We start from the raw sequence: 6,172 nt of genomic DNA, 5'->3' as shown, positions 1-6,172 counted from the left end.
CCACTCAAAAGCCTCAAGACATAAGAGAGAAACCAACAAGAAAGATATCTTACACTCCAAGAGGAACAAACCAATCAGATGGGCTTCCCCTCAGCACCTTTCCTGTGGACCCCCGGGCGGCAGGATCATCACAACACAGGGAAGCGATGGGATGTCCAGGAAGAGTACCTGTGAGGGCCCACCGTTGATGGTGTGCAGAGACCAGGGACCTCGAACCAGACCAATGATTCTTTCCAGTAAGCCCGAGCATATAAAAATGTATGGATAAAGGGGTTTACTGTGTGACTTACTATGCCACACTGCAGCTTCCATGAGATTTTCCCCTTCTTCCTCCCCCTCCCCCAACTTTTCTTCTGAAATTTATTTTGGAATTGGAAGGGAAATGGGTGGGATCAGGAGGCATGATGTGAAAGACACAAAGAATAAATAAATAAATAAATAAATAAATAAATACATAAATACATAAATAAATAAATACATAAACCAAAAACAGAACCTAGTTCAGACACAATACTTTGCCAATCAATATATCACTTAGTGTTATGAAAATAATCAATATAAGAAAATGGGCAAAGATACTTAAATGTGCCTCCCCTGGCAGAAGAAGACTAGAGGTGGGGATGAGGGAGAACTTTTTTTGTGAATCTAGAACACTGTGCAGGTTTTTTGTTATTATATACATATTGTATAACAATACAAAAAACAAAGAATACAAAGAAACTAAATAACCACTGTTTGCTAAGCTTAGAATTCTTCTCTCATATGATAACCTAAAATTCCTATCTCCAAGGAAACCATAAATTTTACCTGAACACTGAAATCAATTCTATTTTAGTTTATTTCTTTATATTTTGTGTCAAACTTCTCAAGCTGGCTGAAAGCAGATAAGTTATAGGCTTGGATTCTGGGTTTCCATCCTTGTTCTACCCATCTCAAGTGTGACCCCAGACTTCCATGCACCAGCCAGTGCACGGCCATAAGATGAGGCTGCAGCAAGGTTACCAAAAAGATCCCATGGAAAAGCAGTGGGCTGTGTCTGACACATTGAGTGCATTGATAAAAAGACAAGCAGCTTGTGTAATTGGGTGTGTGCATTTGTGTGTATGTGTGAGTGTGTTTGTGTGTTTCTGGTTGCTCAAATGATTCAAGTCTCTGACATATGTAATATTCCTTATCTGTTCTATGGTTGTTAATTAAGCACCAACTATATGCGTGCAGCTAAAATAAACCCTGCAGAGACAAACGAAGATACAAATACAAAGTATGACTGTTGCACTATCCATTTCCTTTGTTTCCTCCATGATCTTGTGTTTCTAAAGAGCTGCTCTGAGAAACTGCCACCTTGTCTGCACTGCTCTTAAGGGTCATGTCCATCTTAGTCTCTATTTTTCTGCCTATATGAATTTTAAGATTAATCATGCTCATTTTTCATATAAAATAAGTTGGTTTAAAATGTCTTATATTCTTTTGCTTTCAGATCTCAGGCACCTAGGTTAGGATAAGTTTAGGAACTAAAAATATTGACCAAAAAGAGAAAAAAACAATTCCTAGGGGCAATATTGTAAGATGTCCAGCCTCAAGAAAAGCAACTGGAAAAAAAGAAGTCCACTGAAGAATTTGGAGTTTTCTATACACAATCTGTGCACATATGCACATACACACACACACACACACACACACACACACACACACACACACACACCACATATACATAAAACCTCTAAGTCCATTTAGTGTTGTTCATATGTTTGGGGCTGACCATTTGGGATCATTGGATAATTTGTCCCTGCAGAAGAATGATTGTCCCTCATTTAGCAAACACTGATTTCCTTAGCTCTTCATGGAAGGGTAGGGTGTAGCTGGAGAATTCTCTCCAGGTTCCGCCAAGCCCCAGCAGTCCGACAGCCCACTTATAAAATAAACACATAGATGCTTATATTATTTAAACTGTTTGGCCTAATGGCTCAGGGTTCTATCTATCTAGTTCTTACATCTTAAATTAATCCATTTTTATAAATTTATACCTTGCCAGATGGCGCACACACATTAGCAAAGCAAAACAGCTCATAGCTACCAACTAGTAACAATTATAAAAAGAACAGTATCATTCCATAATCAGCATATTTCTCTTTGTTACTAATTTAATTCTGTTCTATTAATAGAAATAGGGGAGCTCTGAAATAACAGTTCCTGTGTCTTGTGTGTCCCCAGGCTTTAAAAAGGAAAAAAATAGTCTGTAATTTAAATGTCAATTGGACAACTCCAAGAGCCATCCCTGGTGAGTAACTTCTGAAGAGAAACATCAGTGTGAGAAAAAGCAAGACTCTGAAACAAGAAGAAAAAAAAGTGTCCTGCATAAAGTGAAAGTTACTCTGAGCATCCTCTGGGCCAAATGCCAGACTCTGCTACCATGGCTGAGGGTCTAAGTAGGTTGCTTGGTGAGAGCAACAAAGAAAATTGACTTTTCCACATACCTACTCTACATCACCCCAAGTTGACACATCACAATAATGGAGGCATATAGAAAAAGCAAGCCATGTACCAGTGACTGCAGAAGAACTAGGAGGTCATAAATGCGCCCTCCACCCCAACTCCCCTGTTTAAAAAAAAAAGGGGGGGGGGAAACAGGAGCACATTGTTTCTGGCCCCATTCCATCCAATCTCCTTCACCCATGTGTCCATTTCAACAGTTCAGTCTTGCCTCGTAAGTGTTTGAGCCGTGACCAATGTGCTCCGGTTGTCCTAAAGGTTACAGTGAAGTGAATCGGCTGTACCAAAACTTCATGTGACTATGTTGGTCACATGACTGGCTTTTGGGCAAGATCTCAATCAATATGATAACTGACTTTAAGCTTACGGCTTTACTACACCAATTGTTTGGCTTGCTGAGCCCCAAATTAACTGTGTGAGCCATCTAGCAAGAAACAGAAAAATTATTTCAGAAGATTCTCATGGTGTCTGTAAGTATGGGTTGTCCTATCTCAGTCAGAGGCTGGAGAGGAAGCGACAAATGCTATTGAACTGGAAAGATTTAAGTTGCAGGAAATAAGGTCTGGTAAAAAACTCCTTTCATGTCTGTGACCTGCATATTTCTGGTTGTACGGTACCAAGCAACAACTGACCCAGCTTGACCCTTTCACAAATTACAAATGGTTGCTAGTGCAAGAGACAAGAACTTATTTCAAGCCAAATAGCAAGAAAAGGTCAAGGAGCTACATGCAATAGTAGAAGCTCTATGTTGAGTATTCAGATTATACCAGTCAAATATCCTGTGCTGGAAAGACTAAAAATGAGATACACTTAAATAAAGTAAACTAGTGTTCTGAAATTATGTCCAAATTGGAATACTACACAGACAATATACTTTCAGTTTTTGTCAACACATGTGCTTAAATAACATAAGCTCAATCTCACAAGCTCAAAACTTAAGAGAATTCTTTCATTTGATCCCTTTAATAGTTTTCTCTAACCTTTCCAACTTGGGCCCAGCAGAATGGCTCCTGTAAAGAAGGGTGGCAAGAAGAAGAAGGGCCGTTCTGCCATCAACGAGGTGGTGACCCGAGAATACACCATCAACATTCACAAGCACATCCATGGAGTGGGCTTCAAGAAGCGTGCCCCTAAGGGCACTCAAAGAAATCCAGAAATCTGCCATGAAAGAGATGGGTACTCCAGATGTGTGCATTGATACCAGGCTCAATAAAGCCGTCTGGGCCAAAGGAATAAGGACTGTTCCATACCGTATCCATGTACATTTGTCCAGAAAACGTAATGAGAATGAGGACTCACCAAACAAGCTCTACACACTGGTAACTTACGTACCTTTTACCACATTCAAAAATCTACAGACAGTCAATGTGGATGAGAACTAAGCTGCAGAGTGTCAAAGTTGGAGAACTTAAAAAAAAAATAGCTTTCTCCATACAGTTGAAAAGAATACTAACACAGTTTCTGCATAACTCCCAGAATTCTTAACCAGTGGTGAGAAAAGCTAAATCACTGTTAATGTTATGCAGAAGAAAACCCACTGCATTTTTTAGGTCAGTGTAGCTTTGAAAGAAACAGTCTTTGTAATGTAGACTGCAGAAGTGTCTAGAAGATGTGAACATCCAAGTTACTTAGACTATTTTTTTTTTAAATACATGCTTCCAGGGGTTTTGCTTTTAAGATGTCAACTAACAAAAATGTTTCTGACTTAATTACAGGTTAATGATATAGGTGTGAAGAATTAGTTAAAATATTTTCAAAGGTATAACCTTTATAGGTATGTGAATATAAAAGTTCCTGAGGATGTTCCACATAGGAAAGTTCTTTCAGAGAGAGATTAAAATAGTGAAGTTAAATGAATATGCTAGAAAATCTGGAATATGTGGCCATCCACCAGCACCATTTACTATATACACAATGAGATGTAATGATAAAACATATCAAAATCAATAGGCAAAATAATTATTTTGGTGGAGACAGAAGAGAGAGGGAAAGGTATGAGTTAATAAAATTGAGGATGCATGAAAGAACCCGATGGAAACCTACTATTTTCTAAGCCTATTAAGAATATAATCAACAGATATCTGAATGGAGGCATTCTGCATGGGCGGATAATGTTATTAAATGAAAATCCCAAAACTAGGTGTAGGTCACCTCCCTATTGATCATTGGTCAGGGAAGCCTAGATTCTTCCCAATCATTAGCCAATGCCTTTGGTAGCCCAGCAGAACTAGAGTGAAAGACCCTATTGCCAAAGATATTACACAGTTGGCCTGCAGAACACTGAGAAATAAAACTGGATCGGAGGTGAGAGTTTGCTCCCTGCTGTCTTTGTTAGGGTTTTGTTGCTATGAAAAGACGCCATGACCATAGCAACTCTTACAAATGAAAACATTTCACTGAGGCTGGTTTACAGCTTCAAAGGTTTAGTCCATTGTGGTCATGTCAGGAAACATGGTGGCATGCAGGCAGGCATGGAGGTGGAGAAGGAGTTGAAATTTCTAAATCTTGATCCACAGGCAACAGGAAAAGAACTAATCCACTAGGCCTAGCTTGAGCTTCTGAGACCTCAAAGCCCACCCCTAGCAACCACACCTCCTCCAACAAAACCACACCTACTCCAATAAGTCCACACCTCCTATAACACTACTCTTTATGAGCAAGTTAGGGAGGAAAGGGTTTATTTGGCTTACATTTCGTATCACAGTTTATTATCTACGGAAGTAAGGACAGGAAGTCAAACAGGGAAGGAACTTGGAAGCAGGAGCCGATTCAGAGGCCATGTCTCAAAAGAAAGAGAGAGAGAGAGAGACAGAGAGAGAGAGAGAGAGAGGGAGGGAGGGAGGGAGGGAGGGAGGAAAAGAAACCCAGTGTGTAGGCAGGTGAAAAGTCAACGGTCCTGGAAACCAGCTTCCTTTCATTCAGCCTCATCACTCAGCAGGTCCCTCTGGATCTCAGGATTCTGGTTTGGACACCTTTCATTGTTTTCTCCTGAGCATCCCAAATGTATGAAGAAAAGCAGTACCAGGTGATTCTCTGGTTGCCATCTCACAGTTCCAGCAAGAGCTGGAATTCTGTTCTCTGGGCAGCTGATTTTCTCCCCACCCTCTCACTGTGTCTTGCATCCGAGCCAAACATTCACACAGGTGATAGCAATGCCAGTTAAAGCAGGTGTTGCGTCACTGGAGGAATGCTGTTTGGACACATGTTTGTGAGATGAAACACTTATGGTGAATCTGCACTTCTGAGTCCTGATTAGACTGGCGGGCAGCGCTCTACAGATGCTTATCTTGTGGATTTGTAAAGTTAGCCTGGTAGCATGACACCCCCAGAATCCATGTCAGACAATTCTCTACCTGAAATATTTGGAAACAGGTTAGGCAGATGGCACAGCACCCCAGAATGCTTTCAGGTGGATTTGTGCTGGGCCTTGCCCTCCCCCATTGTCTGCCAGCTTTCTAGCTAATTATCTGTAACCGCTTCAGGCCTCAGACATCCAGCCCAAACCTGGTCTCTGAGTCAAAGGAACGTTCAGTCAGCAAAGTGTCACAGGCATCTCTGGCTTCTGGGACCTGAGCATGTCTTAGAGACCTTAGCTTTTTTGAGGTCAGTGCCATTTTAAATGAACTGATGAGTACAGATTCACCAACAGAATTTAGAAATGCTGTCTTTATAAACTACATGT

General features: G+C 40.6%; 1 pseudogene; it reads left to right on the top strand.

Annotated features, from left to right (window-relative positions):
• Window positions 1-3,475: 3,475 nt before the first annotated feature.
• LOC114693088 lies at window positions 3,476-3,872 on the top strand (annotated as a pseudogene).
• Window positions 3,873-6,172: the final 2,300 nt, after the last annotated feature.

The sequence above is a fragment of the Peromyscus leucopus genome, chromosome 20, assembly GCF_004664715.2.
Source record: "Peromyscus leucopus breed LL Stock chromosome 20, UCI_PerLeu_2.1, whole genome shotgun sequence".
Classification (NCBI taxonomy): Eukaryota; Metazoa; Chordata; class Mammalia; order Rodentia; family Cricetidae; genus Peromyscus; species Peromyscus leucopus.
Note: the sequence above shows the minus strand (reverse complement) of the source record. Positions and strands in the feature narration are given on the sequence as shown.